This window comes from Saccopteryx leptura, chromosome 2, assembly GCF_036850995.1.
Source record: "Saccopteryx leptura isolate mSacLep1 chromosome 2, mSacLep1_pri_phased_curated, whole genome shotgun sequence".
Taxonomy (NCBI): Eukaryota; Metazoa; Chordata; class Mammalia; order Chiroptera; family Emballonuridae; genus Saccopteryx; species Saccopteryx leptura.
Window position 1 is genome coordinate 360917647 of NC_089504.1, and position 24231 is coordinate 360941877.

A 24231-nucleotide genomic window follows, 5' to 3' on the forward strand; every position below is an offset into this window, starting at 1 on the left:
TACCCATCACCCAAAGTCAAAAGTCAAATTGTCTTCTGTCACCTTCTATCTGGTTTTCTTTGTGCCCCTCCCCTCCTCTCCCCCCAGCCCTCCCTCTCTTTTCTCACCCCGGTAACCACCACACTCTTGTCCATGTCCCTGAGTCTCATTTTTATGTCCCACCTATGTATGGAATCATATAGTTCTTAGTTTTTTCTGATTTACTTATTTCACTCAGTATCATGTTATCAAGATCCATCCATGTTGTTGTAAATGATCCGATGTCATCATTTCTTATGGCTGAGTAGTATTCCATAGTATATATGTACCACATCTTCTTTATCCAGTCATCTATTGAAGGGCTTTTTGGTTGTTTCTATGTCTTGGCCACTGTGAACAATGCTCTGCAAGAATTTTTTAAACGTGCGATACCTGACTCTTGAATCAGGTACACTGACCTCTTTTTCTTTGGACGATCAAATAAAAAAGAATAATAAGAGCCAACACAGTAGCCATCCAGTGTGAATGAATCAAAATTATACCTATTCTTGCTCAGATCGGCAAAAAATATATTTTTGGTGTGGCGCAGAATGTTAGTCATTCGTTTCTGTGTGCCGTGAGATGGGAGAAGTGGACAGTCACCACACCAGCCTGTGAAAAGTCCCAGTGACGCACCTGGACAGGGTCAAGCGTTCCTGTCCTGGCCGGAGGGGAGACTGAGAATGCGTGGTCAGGAGAGGGAGGAACAAGTCACGTGACTGTGACTGGACTCCGAGGTTTCCTTTCTTATCTACAAAGCGGGGACTAAACCAAGGGTCGGGAACCTTTTTGGCTGAGAGAGCCATGAATGTCACATATATTAAAATGTAATTCCGTGAGAGCCATACAACGACCTGTGTACGTTTAGCATTATCCAATAAGAATTTGGTGTTATCCCGGAGGACAGCTGTGTTTGGCTCCAACCACCCGCAACCATGAACATGAGCGGTAGGAGATGACTGGATTGTAATACATGAGAATGTTTTATATTTTTAACATTACTATTTTTTTATTTAAGATTTGTCTGCAAGCCAGATGCAGCCATCAAAAGAGCCACATCTGGGCCCTGGCCGGTTGGCTCAGTGGTAGAGCGTCGGCCTGGTGTGCAGGAGTTCCGGGTTCGATTCCTGGCCAGGGCACACAGGAGAAGCGCCCATCTGCTTCTCCACCCCTCCCCCTCTCCTTCCTCTCTGTCTCTCTCTTCCCCTCCTGCAGCTGAGGCTCCATTGGAGCAAAGTTGGCCCAGGCGCTGAGGATGGCTCTGTGGCCTCTGCCTCAGGTGCTAGAATGGCTCTGGTTGCAACAGAGCGACACCCCAGATGGGCAGAGCATCACCCCCTGGTGGGCATGCCGGTCGGGCGCATGTGGGAGTCTGTTTGACTGCCTCCTTGTTTCCAACTTCAGAAAAATACAAAAAAAAGAGCCACATCTGGCTCACAAGCCATAGGTTCCCAACCCCTGGACTAAACACTTGCCGTGCGGGTTGCATGTAGATGAAATGGAATCGTATCTATAAAAAGCCTGGCGCATGGCGATACTCAAACCTGAATGCCTTCTCCTTCCTCTGATTCATCCCAGAAGCTGGGAAGTCGCACCGCGTAAGAGTTTGCCTTTATTTCTAGGTTAAACACCAACAGAAATCCAGAGGTCAATGACATTTCCGACATAACCGCAAGGCAGGGACACAGCTCTCTCGACACCATGGTTGGTGCTCCTCGTCTGGTACCCACAAGCACGGCCAGTATCCCAGGTGTTGTGAAGGGCAGTAGAGGTGCTATGGAGAGCAGATGGTGACGGAGAGTCAAGCCCAGGCCACAATAGGCTTCTTGGAAAAAGAAAAAGACCAGGCTCCAGGTCTGCAAAGAGCATCCTCAGGGGATCACCCAGGGTGAGCAAAGGCTTCTGATCTTCAGGTGTGGAGAAGCTTCTTACAAACGGGCGTTGTCATTATCACATGTTCATAAAACAAAGCCTATTTAGACTGTGTGTTTTAATGGGCTAAGATCATACTGGGGGTCCTTAGGTGCTCGGTGTGCAATAGAGATGACAGTGGAGAATTCATTTTTTTTCCATTCTGTAGCATTTATCTACACCGAAGAAAAGCAGTGGGAGCTTCAACAGACAAGACATCCTAAGAGCTCTTAAATTCTTTAAGAAAATTCTGAGGGTAGCCTGACTGGTAGTGGTGCAGTGGGTAGAGCATTGATCTGGGATGTTGAGGTCCCAGGTTTGACACCTTGAGATTGTTGGCTTGGGTGTGGGCTTATCCAGCATAAGTGCTGGGTTGCTGGCTTGAGCGCGGGATCATTCACATGACCCTATGGTCACTGGCTTGAGCCCAAGGTCACTGGCTTAAAGCCCAAGGTCGTCAGCTTAAGGAAGGGATCACTGGCTTGGCTTAAGTCCCCTGGTTACAGCATGTATGAGAAGTAATCAATGAGCAACTAAAGTGATGCAACTACAAGTTGATGCTTCTCCTCCCTCTCAAAATGAAAACAAAAACAAAAATCCTAAGGGTAGAAGCTAATGAAATAATTAGCTTCTGAAGGACAGCTCCAGACAGTGGACCTGGGAGCCAGCTGAGTATCTGCAAAGATTATGTTGATGAAGGGGGTCCTTCTAACACTTCCTGTTAATGAACTAAATTACAGACCGCCCTGTACAGAGGAATTCCGAAGGAGGCTAGCTAAATGTCGTGTTTCAGGATTGCCCTAGATGAAAAGCTGTGCTTTAGTTTTAGATATTCCCATCATTCAACAACAACAACAACAACACATGTCCTTCTTTTTATTAAAAAGTGAGTGGAAATGATGTAGTATTTCTGCTCTCTACAGTTTTGGAAATCTAAAGGAAATTTAATTCCTGAACTGGGCTGCCACAAGACTTTATCTTATAGACTCACCTCCACGGGGCTTCTACAGCAGCTGTTAGCTAAACAGCTGCATTCTTAAGGCAAAGAACAGTTGGGCGTTTTGCCTAAATTACATCTGACCACAGAGTTCCTTAGTTCAGAAGATCCTTGGAGTCCAGACAATTCCTGAATCATCCAATGATTTGTCTTTTGTGGCGAATGTTCCTACTGGTGTAGACAGAAGTCACTTTAAACAAGAGGTCAACTTTATAATGTCCTTCAAAAGGCCAGGGTTGGATGCACAATAGGAATCAGGAAGTTCTTTTTATCATCAATAACAGTGCTACTACTTCCTGATCACTCCTATGGGTGAGGTGCCTTTAGAATTGCTATGCGCGTATGAGCTCATTGCATCCTATTAACACTTGGGGGGAAGTGTTAGTATTCTTCTCACTTTGCAAATCAGAAGATTAAGGCTTATAAACCACTACCCCATACTACTAACATAAGCATTAGGTTAGCTACCTCTTGCTCCATAACACATTGTTTCACAGTTTAGACGCTTCAGATAATCAGAGGCGTTTATCATCTCCCACGATACCTAGGTCAGGAATTCACAAGTAGATCAGTGGTACTTCTGGCCCAGGACCTTTCATGAGGTTACAATCAAGATCTCAGCTGGGGCTGCAGTAATGTGAAGGCTTAGCTGGGCCTAACGGGTCCGTTTCTAAGAGGACCCCTTCCTGTGGATGGCATGCTGGTGCTGGTTTGCAGAAGGAGGCCTCGGTTTTTCACCGATGTGGGTGTCTGTAAGGGATGCCTTGATATTTTGGCAATGTGGCAGCTGGCTTTCTCCAGAGTGAGCAATCCAAGAGACAGACGAGGTAGGAAATTCAATGCCTTTATATGCTAGTTCCAGAAATCACTCACTGATACACTGTGTTCTGTTGGACACACAAACTTACTACAATTCCATGGAAGGAAGGAACCCGTAAACACGGAGGAGACTACTGTGACTATCACTGGGGTGGGGGGGGACATCTCGGAGGCTGGTAGAATCTGGGGGTAAGCCTGGGTCTCCTCTCTGCAAAGTAGTATTTTTGACCACCATACGGTATTGCCTCCCTTACAAAAATTCTTCCTGAAGTGTTCAAGATATTTAGTCAAAAAAGTGTATACAACCATAAAATAAAATAAAAAAAACTGCAGCTGACTGAGTACCTGCTCTGTCCCAGACATTATACTACGTTCTCTATCATCTCCCCATCAGATTCAACGATTGGCCCAGAGTCACACAGGTGAAATCAACATTGAACGCGAACTCTATGTGAGATGAATGGGCAAGCATGAATGGAGGCTACTTCTGTGAATTAGGGGAAGAGGCCAGTGTCTCATGAGTCTCCAGCGGGAGCGGACTGGCAGCAGACACCTGAGTTGGAGTTGAATATTAGGCTGAATTAGACAACAGAATATTCTCCCTCCGTTGCAATGCCACTGAACTAAATTTGAGAGTAAAACCTAACCAACAGATAAGGCGGAAGAATTCTCCAGGCAGCAGTGACACACTGTGCTTAGTCAAATATTTATTGACCTCAGAATCTAGTTCTGTTCAGCTGAGTGGATTTTAAAGACCAGGAGAGAGAGAAAGAAAGAGGGAGAGAGGGAACTGGTTGCTGCATATCTCTTTAAACTAGATACATTCATTTCAGTAGGTAGAAAACTCCTTAAAGTCACGTATAAATTTCCACCTTAAGAGAGATTGTTCTTTTCGACATTATCCATTGTCACTGAGCATCTGTTCGGCAGCCTCCACTTAATGGTCATCTGGCAGAGATGTGTCACGTGGTCACCTCTAGCTTCAAGGGGCCCTCGGGAGTGAGCGGTGTAGCTGGGAATTCTGTCAGTAAAAGCACAGCCTGTAGGAAAGAATGGGAATGGGTACCGACCAGATGGCGAGCACAGTTACACCTGCTTAGTGCCATGTCTATCAGAGCAGCCACTGTCTCCCCCTGTCCTATGGAGAGCTGCCCAGTTCCCCCCCCCAAGTGTCCACGAGTCAGGCAGTGTGTGGACACCTGCATCCGGAGCCGTCAGCCAAACCCGCCGTCAGCGGCGTCCTAACACTCCGCCTTGGTGATTTGATGCTTCTGCCTTCACGCCCCGGTGGAGCCTGTGCAAGGCCTTTCGGAACAATCGCGAAAACCAGAAGACAGACAGGGCCTCTTCTTTCCCTCACATTCTTGGCTGGCTTTCTTCCAAAAAAAGGAATTAGCAAGACTCTTGCAAGACTCCTGATTCACTGCCTCCAGAAACCTCCAGCACGGGGAAAATGTGCAAAAGGAGAAATGCCGCCTTGCCTTTTATCCGTTCCCTGCGATTCTCTCCGTGGGGAGACCACGGTGCGGGGGCTGTTGCTGCTGGTGGCCATGGTAACGCAATAATTGACATACAGCCTGAAAGTCACAAACTTAATGAAACTAGTTTTTACTGCACTTCCCCCTCACCTCTGATTAAATCAGATCTGCATAATGCAAAGATATTAAATTTCTGTGTTTCTCATTTTCTCTCCCATGCCAATAGGAAGAAAGCGCTGTTGTGAGGGGGGCCTCATGGCTCTAGATTTTGTAGGAAAAAAAATGGTTTTTGTTTCTTTTTTTAATAATAAGTACTGGCTGGACCACCAAGCAAAGCAAACTTCAGGGAAATGGTTGGAGGCTGGCTCCGTGGAAATATAGCCGTTCCCTCTGGCCAGGGAGGACTTGGGGAGAGATTTGAGAGGGAGACAGAAATGTCCACAGGGGCAGTGCATCCAGGAGACAACAAGAGTCGAGGGCCAGTTGCAGAGCCCCGGTCTGGGCCATCCCTGGGGCGGCTCTGGGGGTGCAGGTCGGTGCTGCAGCCGCCGAGGGCCGCGTGCCCACAGCCCCGTGAGAAGCCCACCGCGGATCCCTCAGCAAGAAACACCAAGAACGGGCGCGAGTCTGTTCTGTTCTGGCCAAACCGTCAACTGCTGGCGGCTGTTTCAAGCACTGTGCTCGGTTTTCCAGAAATTTAAAACTCAGTGATACTAATACTTCTACTATAAGAGTCTTTGTGCACCTGCCTGGTCACTGGGCTACTCCGGTCCTTCCTGGGACCAGCCAGCCCCCTGTAGCTGTGGCAGGGACCCCCAGAGGGAAAGGAAAGAAGACCTTTTCAGCAGACTGTGAATCCAGAAGTTTGTGGGTATCTGGGGAATGCAGGGAAACACTATTTTTTCCCCCCAAAAATGTCAGCTTTAAGTAAAATACCTGTTCCTGACAAACTGCTGCCTTCTGGAAACTCAACTCAAAACACAGTGGCCGGGAATATTGCCGGCCTCGCAAACCACTGAGGGCCGCGAGTCTTGGTGTGGTCTCATGGCTGTTAAAAGACAAGTATGACATCTGCAGGCAGTGCCATCTCAAAGAGAACGTGGCTGAAAGGCACCTGTCTCTCAGCAAGGATGAGCCGTGGAACTCCAGCCCACGGCCGCCAGGCGGTCCTGGGAGCTGAGGGGCGACCTGAGTCCAGGGCGTGGCTGAGGGCAGTGGAGGGAGCCACTCATCGGTCCCCACCTGGCATCTTCCTCCCCTGGTCACCATGATGCTGCCGGACCTTGCAACAGAACAAAGCTCAGTGACAATGTCTTGTGTCCCATTTCTAGGGAAATGCCAGTCTTGTGATGATTACTGCGGCCCACTCTAGCTCGGGGTTTATAAAAACAGCCCTTCCCAGTTGGGTTTGGATGTCTCCCAAGGTACGACGTGTAGGGTACCTGCCGAGAGCAGAAGAGTGGGAAACTGTAAGAGCAGTGTTTAGATGCTTTCCGAAATCCCAGACTTTTTTTTTTTTTGGAATTTTATTCTCTTTATTTTTCATATTTTCATATTTTCTTTTTTTTTTTATAAATAAATTTTTATTTTAATGGGGTGACATCAATAAATCAGGGTACATATATTCAAAGGAAACATGTCCAAGTTATCTTGTCATTCAATTCTGTTGCAAAATCCCAGACTTTTTAAAAACTTCTTTAGATCCTCACAACCGCCGTTTGAAGTAAGGCTCACCACATCCCCAGCTGGCATTTCAGGTGTAAGAAACAAAGGCGCAGCGATGAAGCGATCCCGCCTGCAGGTCTGACAGCAGATCAGTGGGAAGCGGGCTCTCGGCTTCAGAGCTCACGGTCTTGTCCGGAGGCGTCATGCAGCTCAACTCAAGGCCACGCGAAATGCTGCTCCGGCCTTTCTCGGACACGGACTCCTAACAAACAACGGAGAGAGAACACGTAGGATGTGAACTGATTGATTTCTAGTCTTTCAAAACAAAACTCTCGTGCATAAGAAAGGCGGTATGTAAACTATTAACCAATCACAATTTTTTTAAATAAAACATACCAGGAAACCAGAAATAAAACCCAGAAAACAATTTAAATACAAAACTGTAGGTGTGATGTAAGACCTCCCTTGCCCATTTTCAGTGTAACTGTTCCCTCACGCAATCTCGGGTCTTCTTACTGTGGCTCTATACCTAACCGGGTGGAGCCCCGTCCAGAAGACAGGACTTGAAGCTCTCCGGTTTGCGTGTGGCGTTGCGTGGGTAGGGGGAGCTTTGAGGTCAGATCTTAGAGCCGGTGCTCACTGAACACACCTTGTCTTGCTAGTAAAAATTATTTGGAGTGCTAGTTCAAATCACTGGTTTCAGGTGTCACTCAGGTCAATCGAAGCAGAATGGCCAAGGAAAGAAAAGCTCACCCCGTGGCCCTTGGTCTTCACTTCCCTAAAGGGCACGTATGTCTTTAAACTATTGGGGAGCAGCCAGAGTAGATGAGATGCTGAACCTCCCCACTTCCATCAGGTAGGTTTCTGTTTCCAGCATACGCCCGCTACATTTTTTTTTCTATTCCCAGAAAGAAGAACCTAGAAACCAGGAAGTAAAAGCATTGCATTTAGTCCTTGCAACCATCGCTGGAAATGTATTAGATCAGTATCAAGTGTTCGCTTCCTGGTAAGGCCGAGGGACGCAACAGAAGGGAGCGGAGAGTCCAGGCCCAAAACTGCAGTGACGTGAAGGAAGATGCGGGTCTGACCCCGGAAAGTCCATTTCTAAGTGGGAGGAGTGGGACATATAAGCCAAGTGGGAGCCCAGCCTCAGAGCCAGGGCCTGGGCAGGGAGATGGGGCCTTTGGCCGTGGTGGGGGGAGGTCCACGATGGCACGGGCCGGTCTGGCAGCTGAGAGCGGAGAGCCAGCCATGGGTGACTGGGACGCATGCGCGGGGAACGCAGCTCCTCCGAGTCAGTGACGTCACTAAAGGAGGGAGCAGTGCACACGTGCTCCCCAACAGTGCCCACGTGCTCTCCGACAGTGCCCACGTGCTCTCCGACAGTGCCCACGTGCTTTCCCGGAGGAGGAAAGAAGATGGAATTTATAGAAATGAAATATTGATCAAGAAATTTCTCCATTCCCCTTCTCTTAGGAAAAGGCTGATCCCAACATCTGTGGGAGCGGGGAAAAGAACCTACTTTCACAGACAGCCACAAGATAAAGAGGATTCTGCTTGGAGGTTCAGAGATTCTCCCAAAACACAGGCCAGACAGAATTTCCTCTTGTCTGCCTGTCAGTCTCAAGATACTATTCAACGCCTCCCTGCCGAAGGCTGCCCATTGAAAGGTGTAAAAATAAATTTATAAAAGAACTCTTCTCTTCTTCCTACGTAGGCAGTACTTCCGGTCTGGTCACCAGATGCATACGGGATCTTTTTTTTTTTTTTCCACGCCAAGCCATTTTCTAATTTTCTGACACCAGTTAAACTCAGCTCTGCCCGGAGTTAGCACCGACCCCACAGGTGGAGGGTTCAGTCCCCAAAGACTGGGTGCCATTTCAGACACCCCGTCACAAGACAAGGGCGTCACCCTGACTGAAGTCGGAGGTTTCCCCCAAACCCCTCCTAAGGTGTCACTGTTGGCTAGAATGGCTCACGGAACTCGAGAGGACAGTTTTACTTACGGGATTACTGGTTTATTTCAGAGGATGTGGGTCGGGCACAGCCAGGTGGAAACGCAGGGCAGAGCCCAGCGTGGAGGTTGGAGCGTTAAGATCTGCGCCCTCGTGGGTGCTCCTCTCTCCCGTCTCCGTGCTGACACCAGCCTGGGAGCTCGCCGGAGCCCCTCAGTTAGGATTTTCATACAGGCTTTATCTCATAGGCAAGATTGTTTAACTCACTGGCCATTGGTGGTTAAACGCGATCTCTGGTCCTTCTCCTCTCCCAGAAGGTCAAGGGAGGGGGTGGCAGAAAGCGGAAAGTTCCCACCCCCTGATCACGTGGTAGTTTCCTCTGGCAACCAGCTCCCATCCTCTTCCCCAAAGTAACCTCCTGAACCTCTCTCCTCGTTGTGGTTGAAAGGGGCTTGATCTATGCAACTACAGGTGCTTTTATGATTTGTATCACTTAATAAATTCTAAGGGTTTTAGGAGCTTTGTGCCAGGGATTCTGGATGAAGACCCAAATATGTATTTCTTATTATCAGTTGCGCTATTACAAGAAGTCAGTAGTGGGAAGGGTGTTTCCCAGCCTGCCTGCGTCCAGTGTGAGTGAATCCACGTGTCCAAATCCCCTTGTGTCTTATAACGTCTTTCAGTCTGATCTTCTGCGCCCTATTTGGTCTGAACCATAGCAGGTCTCCTTTAACCAGGACTGTCTGTGCCAGGTCCAGCCCAGCTTGCTCAGGTCCATTTGCAGCTGTCCTTGAGAGGGCATTGGTGGAGGACAGCATTCCTCAACGCCACTGTCTTTATTTTCCCACGGGCCACGTGCACGGCTTCGTTCTCTGATATGAGCCCTAGCACCAGGGAACGTACACTCTGTGTAAAAGACACGGCATAGCCTAGGCGTGTTACTCACATAATGACATAAGGAGCCACTTTTTTTCCCCCATGAAATAAAGCAAAGCCAATGTGGGGAGAAACCATCTTTCTGAAGCATATTCAAGAAAACCAATGAGACAGACAACGCAATCCCCCGCCCCCTGAGTCCCAGACTGATCCAGTACCCGCCTCTTAGCGTTTTCTTTCGTTTGCTCCTCGGGATGCATCACGCTGAGCACCGTCTGGCCTCATCCCAGTGCTGCGAGGGCCTCTCTCCAGGAAGCCCCAGCGCGCAGGCCCAGAGCCGCGTGAGGATTCCAGCACAAGCCCAGGCAGTCACAGTGTCTTTGTGCAGAACTGAGCACAGGCACAGACTGCACGTGGGAGGAGATGTTCTCTCAGTGTCTGCGCTAAATGTTGTTTCTGAGTTCATTGTTCCAAGAGAGGAAAATGAATGGGAATTGCCTGAACCCACATTTGAGCTGAAACAAATGAGGTAACCGAGAATCATGGGACTCTGAAAGAAGGCTTTTTCTTTTGCTCTTTTTCATCCCTAAGATCTATGACTAAGTCAACTTGTACCCACTCTGCTCCTATGGAATGGCTCCCACTATGGTCACATCTGAGCTCTGGAAACATCTCCTGTGGCCTCTGTCCCCCAGGTAGCAGGGATTCTCCATTGTCACTAATCTTGTCGTACCAGCTTTTCTATCACCTGTGTATCCAAGTCCCTGAATGATCTCTCTCTCTCTTATAAAGACCTCCAGTTCCTTTTCTTTCTTGGCTGATGAAGTTCTTAAATAATAGCCAACATTTTTATATATAGCAGTAGCCAGTGCTTTCAATTATTGATTTAATCCTCATAACTTTTTTTCACTGAGGACTATCATTATGCCCACTTTACAGATGGGGACAATAAGTCACAGAGGATCACAATATATTACCAGTGGGGCTGGCATTTAAGATTTACTCTGAAGTCCATGCTTGGAACCCAAAAATAGAAACACAAAAAACAAAATATACACATGTACACAGAAACAAAATGAGTCTTGTCACAGAATTTTTGAAGCAAAGCCTTATGGTTGTGAAAATGCAGCTTCTGGACAAAGAGCATTAATGTCACCAAGAACGTTGTTTTAAATGTGAGGTGTAGGCTCCTGTCCTGATCTACAGGATCAGAAATGGGGAGGGAAGAGGGGGAAACACAGTGTCCTTTGACGCCATCTCCAGGAGCTCGGATGCTTAGCGGAGTTTGGGAAATACTGCTCTACAGCATGGTCCGACTCGGGCGTCGAGGTCCCAGAACTGTTCTCGGGCCACTGCGCTTCTCTCCCCGGAAACCAAGTAGAAGCTCAGTAGCTTATTTGCCTCCCTTTCACCTCTCCTGCTTCCACCACCTACTGTTCCACTTGCTTTGGCTCCGTTAAGTGGCTGTGCACACCCTTCCGCTTGGGCAAAACACGATGGCGGGCAACACACTAACCCCTCAAAGGTGCCCACATCCTAATCTGGACGGACCTGTGAATATGTTGTGTTATGTGCCCAAGGCGGGGGGTTGGGAGGACGGGGAATTAAGATTGCTAATCAGATGACTTTAAAATGCCCTTTGTGATAACGCGGATAGACCTTGTGAATATCATGCTAAGCCAAGTAAGTCAATCAGGAAAAAGCTAAGAATCACATGATTTCACTCGTATGGGGGACGTAAAACTGAAACTCCTAGACCCAGACAGCAGTATTGTGGTCGCTGAGAGGAAGAGGTGGGGTGGGGAACGGGGACCAAATATATGGTGACAGAAAATGATTCGACTTCGGGTGGTGGACACACCACGCAATGTACAGATGGTGTATCATAGAGACGTATGCTTGAAAACCATTAACCAATGGCACTCAGTTAAATATAACAAAATAAAAGTGATCTCCATTCTAACTTCAACCTGCTCCTGGAAGGTTCCTGATCTGGCTCTGTCCGGTTCTATCTGGTTCTGGATGCCGTCGGCAAGCCCTGGTGCTGCTGAGGGCCCACCACGCAGAGTCTGAGCTATTCCTCCGCAGCTCGAAGACCTCAGGCTCGGGAAGTCGTTCCAGCTTTGATTTCCCTTCTTCTCCAGGGCGTTGCCACCTCCAGGCTCTCGACCCCGCTCCCTCCTGCCAGGAGTCTTCTTGTTTAAAGTCCACACTGCTTAGCGCTGTCCCTCCCTCACCCTTCTCCTTTCTGCCGTCCATCAACTTGCCAGTCACTCCCCGCCCCCGTTTATTGAAGATGTGAGGTCGTACCCGTTTCATCTCTCCCCTTCTCCCTGCCGACATTCTTGGGGCTGGAGGCATCTGGACCAGTGGCTCCGAGAGCACCCTGTCCTCTCGTCCCTTTGTTCATCGCCTCTGGAGACACCTCCAGCTGCCCGTCGTCTACTGCCTTCCACGGTTACGCCTCTGCTTTGCTGCCTCCAGGGACTCAGAACGAACGTGAAGAGTTTGACTCTGTGACCAGCACATGCGGTCCTTTTGCCCTTGAATTTCATTGTGGCTTCCAGTCCGCATCTTCACTTTCTCAACTGCCCAGCTAGAGTCCGTGGCTCAGGAGTGTCATCACTTCCTTGCAAATAGTCTCAGTTTCTACACACACACACACACACACACACACACACACACACACACACCCCTCCATCACAGTGCCTTGGTCACCTGGAAAACTCCAGCCCTACCTGAATCCTTACAATCTACCTTTTTCATATTGTCACATAAGCCACTGAGCTTTAAGTAAAAAAGAAAATCACAGATGTAAACTTCACAGCTATTCCCTGCCTGCTGCGTCGGTTACCCTTCACTGCTGAATTCCCTTCCCCACTCCCTGAGACGGCTGTTCCATCGTTTCCTTTTCGCTCACAACACCCCCCCCCCCTTCTTTGCCACTCACTCAGTTGGTGACAATGTTCCCTTGTGTTTACTGAAAAGAAAAAGTCAGCCGTCAGATGGACACACTCTCTGCTTCCAATCCACAGATGTACATTTTTATTTATTTTTTTTTGTGGCAGAGACAGAGAGAGTCAGAGAGAGGGAGAGACAGACAGGAAGGGAGAGAGATGAGAAACATCAATTCTTCCTTGCGGCTCCTTAGTTGTTCATTGATTGCTTTCTCATATGTGCCTTGACCAGGGGGCTCCAGCCAACCAAGTAACCCCTTGCTCAAGCCAGCGACCTTGGGCTCAAGCTGGTGAGTTTTGCTCAAACCAGATGAGCCCATGCTCAAGCTGGGGACCATGGGGTCTCGAATCTGGGTCCTCTATATCCCAGTCCAACGCTCTATCCACTGCGCCACCGCCTGGTCAGGCAACAGATGTATGTTTTTACTGAGTCGTTCCATCCTCTCCTTTCCCTCCTCTTGTAGTGAGGACAGCATGCCGCCACCAGCCCCAACCACGTCCTTCCACTGCTGCCCCTGGCGCATCCCTTTGGGCTCGCCCACAGGGTTCACTGCTTGGGTTTCCTGTTCTTCCCCTCGGGCTGCAGATCTTGGGGGGGGGGGTCTATCGCTTCCATTGCTTCTATTAGGAATGAGGAAAGGTCTAAAAACCAGTTATCTAAATTTTCACCTTCAGAAACTAGATGAAAACTAGAAAAGAAAAGGACTGGAAGTAAGTCAAAAGCAATAACTGAGATAAGAGCAGGAGTCAGTCAAACTGAGAATGGGCAACAAAGTCCAGCGGCCGTTCCTTTGACTAAAAGAGTAACAGAACTAGTAAACTCCAAGCGAAATGAATAAAGAAATAAAAGGGAAAGAACCCAGGTGATCGACGTCAGAAATGCAAGGATCGTTGTTACAGGTTGCTTTTATCAAATGATTAAAAGGGAATCCCATGAGCAATTTTATGTCAGTGAAGTTGACAACGTAGATGAAATGAGGCAGTTTCCTGAGACACCGACACAGGAATCACTTTCTGTCTACCCCGAAATGTAAACCAACTGTCAAAAACTTCACCTCAAAGGAAGTTTCTGGCCCAGTGGTTTCGGTGGGGAATTTTACCAAATGTTCAAGGAAGATTTGGTGTTATTAACATCAAATTTACACAACCTATTCCGAAATAAAGAAGAAATAAACTACTCATAGAGGCCAGAAAGGAGCAAAAGGAGTCAGACACTCAAAAAAAGAGTGGTTTTGTCATTGTATTGAAATTCTAGGATGAATAAGACTACTTTATTGAGGAAAACTTCAAAACAGGGTTTTTTTTCTGTTAGGGTAAGAGATGAACTGGAATGGGATACTAGGGTACCTTCTGGAGTAGTAGGAACGGGATACGAGGGTACCTTCTGGAGTAGTAGGAACAGGATACGAGGGTACCTTCTGGAGTAGTAGGAATGGGATACGAGGGTACCTTCTGGAGTAATAGGAACGGGATACTAGGGTACTTTATGAAGTAGTAGGAACGGGATACTAGGGTACCTTCTGGAGTAGTAGGAACGGGATACTAGGGTACTTTCTGGAGTAGTAGGAACGGGATACGAGGGTACCTTCTGGAGTAGTAGGAACGGGATACGAGGGTACTTTCTGGAGTAGTAGGAACGGAATACTAGGGTACCTTCTGGAGTAGTAGGAACGGGATACTAGGGTACTTTCTGGAGTAGTAGGAACGGGATACTAGGGTACTTTCTGGAGTAGTAGGAACGGGATACTAGGGTACTTTCTGAAGTAGTAGGAATGGGATACTAGGGTACTTTCTGGAGTAGTAAGAATAAGTGACATGAATGTCAAAATTGTATGTTATACATTTCAAAATGAGTGAATTTTACAGGTAAACAGGAAGGGGGGGGGACAGATGGAGGTGGGCCACGGAGGCAGACGTGCGTTGTTGAAGTTGGGTGATGTTTGAATGGGGGTTTAGTACTTTATTCTGTCAGTAGGTATGTGCTTTAAATTCTGTATAATAAAGAGTTCCAAATGGAATGCTCATGAAATTTGATTTGTAGAGTGAGATATTATAGATACAATCTTCCTTCAGGAATACACCATTAACTATTTATGTTGTCATGCCCACCCTATACTAAGGATTTAAGGGAGCCTAAGAAGACCTATAAAATACAACAAGATAGAATAAGTGTAAGACGGAATGCAAAACTGAAAGAGAAAGAAGGTTAAAGATAGAACTGAGAAAGAAAAGAATCAGGCACTCGGATCTTCGCCAAAGTAAATCTCAACACAGCAAACTCAGACCATCTAACTTGAATGATGTTGTTTTGTGCCTGTATTGGTCGGTGGGCTGGGGTGGGGTGGGGAAAGCTTCAAGGTTAACCCAACGGTGTCCAAAAGGAGGGGCAGACAGAGAAGGCTCCCATAAGATTATCTTAGAGCCAGTACAGAAGAGCCAGCTATGCAACGGAGAACTTGAGAGCAGTTGATAACCTCAGGAGTGGCTTAGAACAGGTTTTCACCTTGGAAAGCTGAGAGGTGAGAGAGAAGGATGGGTTGACATCCCAGCTCTGCTGACTTGTGGCCTGTCATCGTAAGAAAATGACTCTCTCTCATTCTTCGCGCCAGCCTTTGTGAGACTGAGGGCAGTCGATGCCCACCTTCTAGTATGGTTGTGAGGATCTAATGCAGTTTCAACACCTACTGATGGAGTCAGAATGGGTGACAGGACTGGTCCAGTCCCACAGGAAGGGATGACCATTATTAAAGTCTCATTTTTTTTTTTTTTTTTTTTTGTGGCAGAGATAGAGAGAGGGACAGACAGACAGGAAGGGAGAGAGATGAGAAACATCAATGCTTTGTAGTGGCTCCTTAGTTGTTCATTGATTAATTTCTCATATGTGCCTTGATGGGGGGGGGGGTTTCAGCAGACCGAGTAACCCCTTGCTCAAGCCAGCGACCTGGGGCTCAAGCTGGTGAGCCTTGCTCAAACCTGATGAGCCCACACTCAAGCTGGCGACCTCGGGGTCTCGAACCTGGGTCCTCTGTATCCCAGTCCTACACTCTATCCACTGCGCCACCACCTGGTCAGGCTAAAGTCTCTATTTTTATGATGTTTATCTTCTCGTGGGGATAAAAACATTGGGCAGAGAAACAAGCAATGTAATCACAGACAGCAACACTTTTATCTGAAAAAATAAGGCATGCACTGGGGCTAGGTTAAAAGGTATGTGTATGGGTTTTACATGCTATTGATCAGGAAATTCCTCTTGAAAAGATCTTACTTTGGAAGGGATTTGAAAGACAAAAAGAAAGGTCACAGGGAAGAACTGCTTAAGCAAATGGAATATTGACGCTGAGCCTTGTGCTTTAAGACAAAGCAAAATAATAATAATAATACTAATAATGACAGGTGTCTGAAACAAAAGGGGGCGAGAATGCTGCTGGAAAGAGAAAGGGCCAGAACTCATGGAGACCCAGGAAGCAGCATGGATCTGACTCCACGGTAGAGGAGGAAGGCCACTGGAGGCTTCGACGCGGGGAGTTTGTGATCTGATTGACGTTTTTAAGCCACTGTGTGCAGGATTGATTGCAGAGCGGCTAGAGGGAAGGCAGGGAGACCAGCTGGAGACTACGACACACAGGTGCTCAGAACCATACCTGCCCTATAACAAGGCAATGAATCATGGACCAGGTCAGCTTGGAAGGTTTTATAAAAGCTATCCCTCTGCTGACAAAAGAAATGAGCCATGGCGGGAAAGGGTTGGTTTTTTATTTCTTTCTCACACCTTCCTCTGATTCCTCCAGCCCCTGCCTCCCACCTCCTTTGAAAGCAGTCACGATATTGTTGCATCAACCAACTTACCATGGTGACAATGGCAAGTCATCACACTGGGGATGGCAGAACAGAAAGATGGAAAGATCCTGGGCTTTGTCGAGTTGGTTGAGCAGGTTAGGCTTTTTATCTACAGGTGCTGTGCTTTGTGGGTTAACCAAGTGTCTTTATGCATCAACCGCTACGAACTGGGCGTTCTGTTACTCGCACCCAATGGCACTCCTAATTTATAGGCGCTTATCTAACCTCACGAACCAGATCCATGCTTCAGGTAGCTGCAATGCAGAATTTGACTTCACCAGTTTTAAGAGTTGGGCTCAGTTTTTCCTCCAGGTGCTTTGTTGTTTATTTTATTTTTTTTCAATGATAAAGTTATATCAAGTTTCATATTTGATATATGCATTTGTTAAGATATTTCCTGTATAAATTGTAACATTTTTAGCCCTGGCCGGTTGGCTCAGCGGTAGAGCATCGGCCTAGCGTGCGGAGGACCCGGGTTCAATTCCCGGCCAGGGCACACAGGAGAAGCACCCATTTGCTTCTCCACCCCTCCGCCGCGCTTTCCTCTCTGTCTCTCTTGTCCCCTCTCGCAGCCAAGGCTCCATTGGAGCAAAGATGGCCCGGGCGCTGGGGATGGCTCTGTGGCCTCTGCCCCAGGCGCTAGAGTGGCTCTGGTCGCAATATGGCGACGCCCAGGATGGGCAGAGCATCGCCCCCTGGTGGGCAGAGCGTCGCCCCTGGTGGGCGTGCCGGGTGGATCCCGGTCGGGCGCATGCGGGAGTCTGTCTGACTGTCTCTCCCTGTTTCCAGCTTCAGAAAAATGAAGGAAAAAAAAAAAAATTGTAACATTTTTATACAAAGAAGCAATCACTCCATTTCTCTAGAAACACCAAGGAAGATTATCATCAGACTTGCTGCTTGAGGTAACCATCAATTCCCAAAAATAATCAGTTCTTCCATAAAGGTCAAGAGGTCATGAGACGAGACCAATATCCCGACCTGACCTGCCAAATTTGCATTGTCGGGGAAACGTTTGTGTTTTTAAGAAATTCAATCAGGCAGTCCACAAAGAAAAATATATATCATAGGAGACAAATCAACCCCCCAATATACAAAGACCAGGCTTGCCAATTTGTAATAACTGCTTGCAAAAGTTCCACACTTTGTTTTCTGACAACTGGCGCAGCCAAGATTTCAAACTCTGAATAAAAGGGAGGAGGTGGCTTCCATCTGTGGTCAGTACCTGATCCTGCTGATTTCAACCTCCAAAACAAACGGCACGAGGCATGTATTTTTCAGTTGTAATTACAAAAACATTTTATTATAGGATATTTTTAACCCAGGGAAGAGAGCAGAGAATGACACACACCAGGGTTCTCTCTGCTGATATTTGACAAATGTTCGCATTTTGCCAAACTCTGAAGTATCTAAGTATCCCACACAATCCTGTCTCCTTATTGTTTTAGTTTGTATTTCACGGCGCATGTATTAGTGAAACTAGACCACCTGCACATCTTGATTCTTATCCATAGGAAGAAAGCTGCTACGCAGAATTCTTTGTCCAACACAGGCGTCTCTTAGTCGAGTTTCGCGGAAGTGCTGCCTGGTCTGCCTCGGCCATCCGTGGCTCCCTGCTAACGTTTGAGAGTCCGCACTCCGTGTTGCCACTGAAGCTACACCTTTCTTCCCTTGCCTCAGCAACCTTCCCATTAACTGCGGATCTTACAAATCTTAAGTGATGTATCAGATTCTTGGAAGCAGTGCCTGAGGCAACCCTCAAGGTTAGTTAAGATTCTGATCACAGGCTCTGATGTTCCAATGGAGGCTGAGAGCAGGGGGGAGGGGGGCAGTTCCCACAATACCAAGCGATTCTCCTCCACCAGCTGTGTGTCCTAGAGTCCAACCTGATTCTGACATTACCTTCAGACCGGACAGCTTGAGATCAAAGATTCCAGTGGCACCTCCCCCACCCCCACCCCCGCCTCCTCTGGTTCAAAGAATGTGTTAGAGCAGTTCACAGAACTCAGGAATTGTATTGTAAAAGGATGGACTCAGGAACAGTCAGAGGGAAGAGATACGTGGAGAAATGTGTAAGGATAGGGCTCAGACTCCCATGCTCTCTCTCTCTGCTGGTCACTGTCCCCAAATCTCTTTGTGCTCACCAACCTGGAAACTCCCCAAACTGCCTTTGGGCTTGTTACAGAGGCTTTGATTCCTGGACATGATGGATTCCATCATTACCGCTGGTGACTGGACTTCATCTTCAACTCCTCCCCTCTCACCAGAGGTCAGAGAGGAGCTGAAAATTCCCATCTTCTAATGAAGGGGTCAGCCCCCATCCTTAAGTTACCCAGGAGCCTTTGCAAAAGCCACAACATTAACATCACAAAAGACGCCTTCATCCCGGTCATCGCTTAGGAGATCCCAAGGGTTTCAGGAGCTCTGTGCTAGGACTTTGGTTGAAGATGAAATATGCATATATTTTATTGCAAATCACAATATCACACAAGTGATCTATACTATCACACTAAGTCTTTTGGGAGCAAGTTGGTTTGAAAAAACAATTCAAAAACCTGTTTTTCAGGATCCTGCTCAGTAGATGTTAACTTTGCCCTCCTCACTACTGAAGAAATCCAAGAGACGCAGTAGCACTGTGAGGACACTGGGGAGTTCAGAGGGCGCGTGGGAAACCCAGTAGAGACATCAATGTATGGTGGGATAGAGAGCTGAAGCTCAGGAAAGAGACCTGGCTGGAGAGGTGCCCTGAGCGCTCATGGGAGGTGAAGCCTTTCTACACCCTTTTCCCATGAGACTCTCCACCTCGATCTTTCTCCTTTTAAATTGTATTTGGTAAGAGATGAGGTTGTTTCTCTTTTTAACATTTGTTTCCTCATCCTCCAATTCACTGAAATACACCCACCTTGCAGCCAACTGTGACCACAGGAAGGAGTCTACTAATTATGTGCAAGCTATGGGCATGAACGTTGCTTCCAAGCCTGGTCCATAAAAATCTCTGAAGCCAGTTCTCAATGTTCTCTGCACTTCTGTCTGCTGGAGGCTGACAGACATGTAACCTCGAAAACCACAGGCTGATGATCGTAGAGTCACAACCTTGCAGATGAGAGTCACCCACATCAAACTTGGCGTGAGTGTAATATCAACTCATGTTAAGGCCATGGACATCCAATCTATTGACCAGATGAGCTGGATTAGTACATTTGTCATTATAGCTGTTTCTAGAACTGAGAAAAAGACCTAGTTCAGGTAAATTTCAACAGGTATGAGAGGTGCTGGACGGAGGGAAACACGACATTAACAAGACAATAGGAGAATACTGGGGCCATGGAAGAACATTGGGCAGAGTATTTGTCTTCTGGTCATGTCTTTACAGCTTCTCTGTCATGCGATTAGGGGTAAGTGATGTGGAGATTCGGATGATCTGAAAGTTTTCCTTTGAGAGCTACTACTCCTTACTGTGAAGATGTTTGATTACATTCTTGTTGGAGGTAGACACTGAGCTTGCTGAGCTTATTGGTCTAAGGCAGGAGCAGTCAACCTTTTTATACCTACCGCCCACTTTTGTATCTCTGCTGGTAATAAAATTTTCCAACCACCCACCGGTTCCACAGTAATGGTGATTTATAAAGTAGGGAAGTCACTTTACTTTATAAAATTTATAAAGCAGAGTTACAGCAAGTTAAAGCATATAATAATAATTACTTACCAAGTACTTTATGTCGGATTTTTGCTAAGTTTGGCAGAATAAATCTTTATAAAACAACTTACTGTAGTTAAATCTATCTTTTTATTTATACTTTAGTTGCTCCGCTAATGCCCACCATGAAAGCTGGAATGCCCACTAGTGGGTGGGAGGGACCAGGCTGACCACCACTGGTCTAAGGTGTCCATCAGCCTGCAGTCGATACTACCGCGATCGATTCATGTCCCTTCTTCAAAGTCAATGTTTCCATCCCCAAACTGCTAGAAACCTCACCTGCTATTCTACCTGAGAGATGCCTTTGATTGCAGGAACACACTTTGCCCAAGATTACAACCCCTCCCAGGAGACATCCCACCATCAGTGACTGATGAAAGAAGACAAAACCCGTTCCTTGTGCCAGGCGTGGCAAGCAGGAAGGAGCGCCCGACCCCCTGGCCCCGTTGCAAACACAGTGTGGACCTGCTTCTCCTTTTTTTTTAATTTTTTTTATTTTTTAAAGATTTTATTTATTCATTATAGAGAGGGGAGAGAGAAGGGGGAGGAGCAGAAAGCATCAACTCCCATATGTGCCTTGACCAGGCAAGCCCAGGGTTTTGAACCGGCAACCTCAGCGTTTCCAGGTTGACACTTTATCCACTGTGCCACCACAGGTCAGGCCTGCTTCTCCTTTTTTCCCAACGCTATTTCCTCACTGTCTTGTATCTTCTACCAGCGCTCTATTTAAAAACCCTGCCTGCAGCTCTGCCTCAGCATCTGTCGCTGGGAAACCCCATCGAAGACCAGCTAAAGCTTCAGAATGAGAGGGAAGCCACTCTGCTCGATTAAGGGAAAGTGTGAACTTCTGGGCAGAACTTGAGAGGGATTATGAAGAAAAAAGAAGCGCGAGTGAGGGGAGGGCCGCGTGTGGGCAGGATGGGACGTCACTGCTTTCTGCGACTTCCCGAGCCTCAGTCAAGTCTATAAAAATCATGCAATGTTCGCGCCGATTAGATTTCCTGTCAAAACTGATAAAGAGGCTGATTTCGGTATGCTGTTCACACGGGAGTAAGACAGATGGTTTGCTTGGTTGCTCAGACAGGGTGGGGGACCTCCAGTCAGGATCTGAGTTTAATTTTGGGTTCCCACTCTGAATGGTGCAGATTAACGCGCAACCGCTTCCCTCGTGTCACATTAATTCTTCACCCTAGAATAGTCCAGAACCACATCCTCACCGTGATGTTCACCTTTTGGACCTATGGTAGAGTAAATAGAAAGATGTGGCTTGGGACTGGGGACTCCAAGGTCAGCTCTCCTAGCCATGGAAAAGGTGCAGAGCGCTCACGTGTGTGAGTTATTAAGGGATTAAGGCAAACCCTGCTAGGTGAGCGCCTACAAGAAAACACATGAGTGCTGTCACAGGCAGGGTGCTGACCTGTAATTTTCATGTTGCCAAAGTTCAACATGAAGGAAAAATTCCACGAACTGTGCAGATACCGAGCATGATCTCCCGAAATGGTGCTCACGTCCAAGACTCTGCTGGAAACTGAACTCACCGGAGGGGATTCAAAGGAAGAGAATTACATGAGGCGACCCCTTTGAGAGGGACGAGCTGGGTTCCAGGGGGCAAGAAAAGGGCGAGGAGTGACCCAGAGACCAGCAACAGGAGGAAGCTGTGGCAACTACTTGGGCCAAGGCTCCTGGGGAAGAGAGACGGAACCCGCAGGAGTCGGAAGGACGGGAGAGCCACCGGTGGAGATCCCGTCTGGAAGGAAGGCTGAGATGGAGTGGGGCGGGGCGGTGGAGATCCCGTCTGGAAGGAGGGCTGAGATGGAGAGGGCCGGTGCGGTGGAGATCCCGTCTGGAAGGAGGGCTGAGATGGAGTGGGCCGGTGCGGTGGAGATCCCGTCTGGAAGGAGGGCTGAGATGGAGTGGGCCGGTGCGGTGGAGATTCCGTCTGGAAGGAGGGCTGAGATGGAGAGGGCCGGTGCGGTGGAGATCCCGTCTGGAAGGAGGGCTGAGATGGAGTGGGCCGGTGCGGTGGAGATCCCGTCTGGAAGGAGGGCTGAGATGGAGTGGGCCGGTGCGGTGGAGATTCCGTCTGGAAGGAGGGCTGAGATGGAGAGGGCCGGTGCGGTGGAGATCCCGTCTGGAAGGAGGGCTGAGATGGAGTGGGCCGGTGCTGAGAGGGGGAGGCAGTCATGTCCCGACCCTCCTCTCCTGCACTTTCCAGTCTCCTGTCACTACTTCCCATTGGTTGAACCCAATAGGAAACCATCTGAAAGGAGAGCCTGGGGTCACACAGGGCGTGGAGCGGAACAGAAGAAGGTGAAGAGGCTTAGGGAAGAGGAATTGGCAGGTGCAGAATGATCACATAGGGCTGCCATCTGATGTTCTGCTTTTTGAAAGGGGAAAAAAAGTGAAACAAAACTCAGTCATCTCAAGTGTGTGGGTTTGGGACAAATTATTCCAGCAGGCACATGTTAAGAAAGATGGCTTGGCAGGAAATCACAGCGCAGAGGAAAGTCTATGTCAGGTCCCTGGTCTGACCCAGGAGAATGGGGCTTCTGGAGAAGGGGTGATGGGTCTGCAGCCACGCCTCTGAAACAATGTGTGACCGGTCTGCCTCTAAGTCTTTCTCATTTCCAGGTTGGTCCGCTGCCTGCTTAGGCTGAACTGGAGAGGATTCTCCTGGCGTGCATCTAACCCTAGCTCACAGCCCTCATTACTGTGGTTGGGAACATTGGTGAGAGGCTGGCTTGTAAAATTTGACCTGCCTGAAATTTCATGCAGGAAGCTCTCTTCATAGGTCATGTCCCTCGTGGGGCCGTCTATCAGAGCCTAAGGAGAAGGAGGAGTCCATTCTGTCTGCATAGTGTGAACTTCAGTGCGCTGGGGAAATGACCAGGCATTGAAGAGGTAAATGAGGCTATAATTCTCCACCTCCTGTCCGTCTCTCCAAGGGTAGACAATGTGCTGCTCCTGAGAGAACAGAAGCATTTGAAGATGTCTTGCAGCTCCTTCAAATACCAGGATATAATTTCTCTCTCTGTCCACATTGCTACCTTTGAATGTCTTCCCTGAACTACTCTAGTGGCTTTGTCACCAGTCCTAATGTCTTTGCTGTGCCCCTCTGCCTCCTTCTCCAGAATACACACAACTGCAGAGATCTTCTGAAAATCATTAAAACTCCTTTAAGGTTTTCTTACTGAAAATTCTTGTGGATGCATTACCATCTGGTCACTGCTTACCCTCATTCTCCTCATTTTTCCATGTCAGCTGTCCACCCTCCCTCTGCCACACACACACACACACACACACACACACACACACTACCAGCCACCACACCTCATCGACCTCTACATTTCAGCTCTACTGAATGACCTACATTTTGTTTGTTTGTTTGTTTGTTTTGTCCTGTCGTTCTTGTTACATGATCTCTCATAGTTTCTGACTTTGGGTTTCAAGAGGTACAGACCCCTCTCACTCACCTGGGCTTCTTTTATAAACATCTGAAAAGAAAACAGCCTGAAAAGCTGCTACAAATGAAGTGTGTGATCTTCTCGTTCGTTTCTTTCTTTCTTTTAATCATCCCAGAAGAAGTCTCGTAAGTCGCGCTTGGGTATCACTGGGGATGCATCATAATGAAGCCAGTCTCCCCGTTGAGCAACACTCAGGGGATCTCTCCCGCACTCACCACAAGGCGCAGATGCTGGGCTGAGGCCGGATCAAAGAAGATGCCTGGAAACCAGCGCTGCCCGGTGGACAACTCCAGGTGGGAAGGACAGACCAACGTAATGTGCTCAGGAAATGCCCCAAGTATTCACCGAGAAAGGAGGTCAGAATGCCAAGACCTTGGATTTAGACCGGCATGTTATGCCATTGCTGTTGTATATGTAATCTCAGGAAACGCCCCAAGTATTCACAGAGAAAGGAGGTCAGAATGCCAAGACCTTGGGTTTAGACCGGCATGTTATGCCATTGCTGTTGTATATGTAATCGGAAAGTAAAACTCCTCATTGAACAAAGAGAGTAAAAGAAG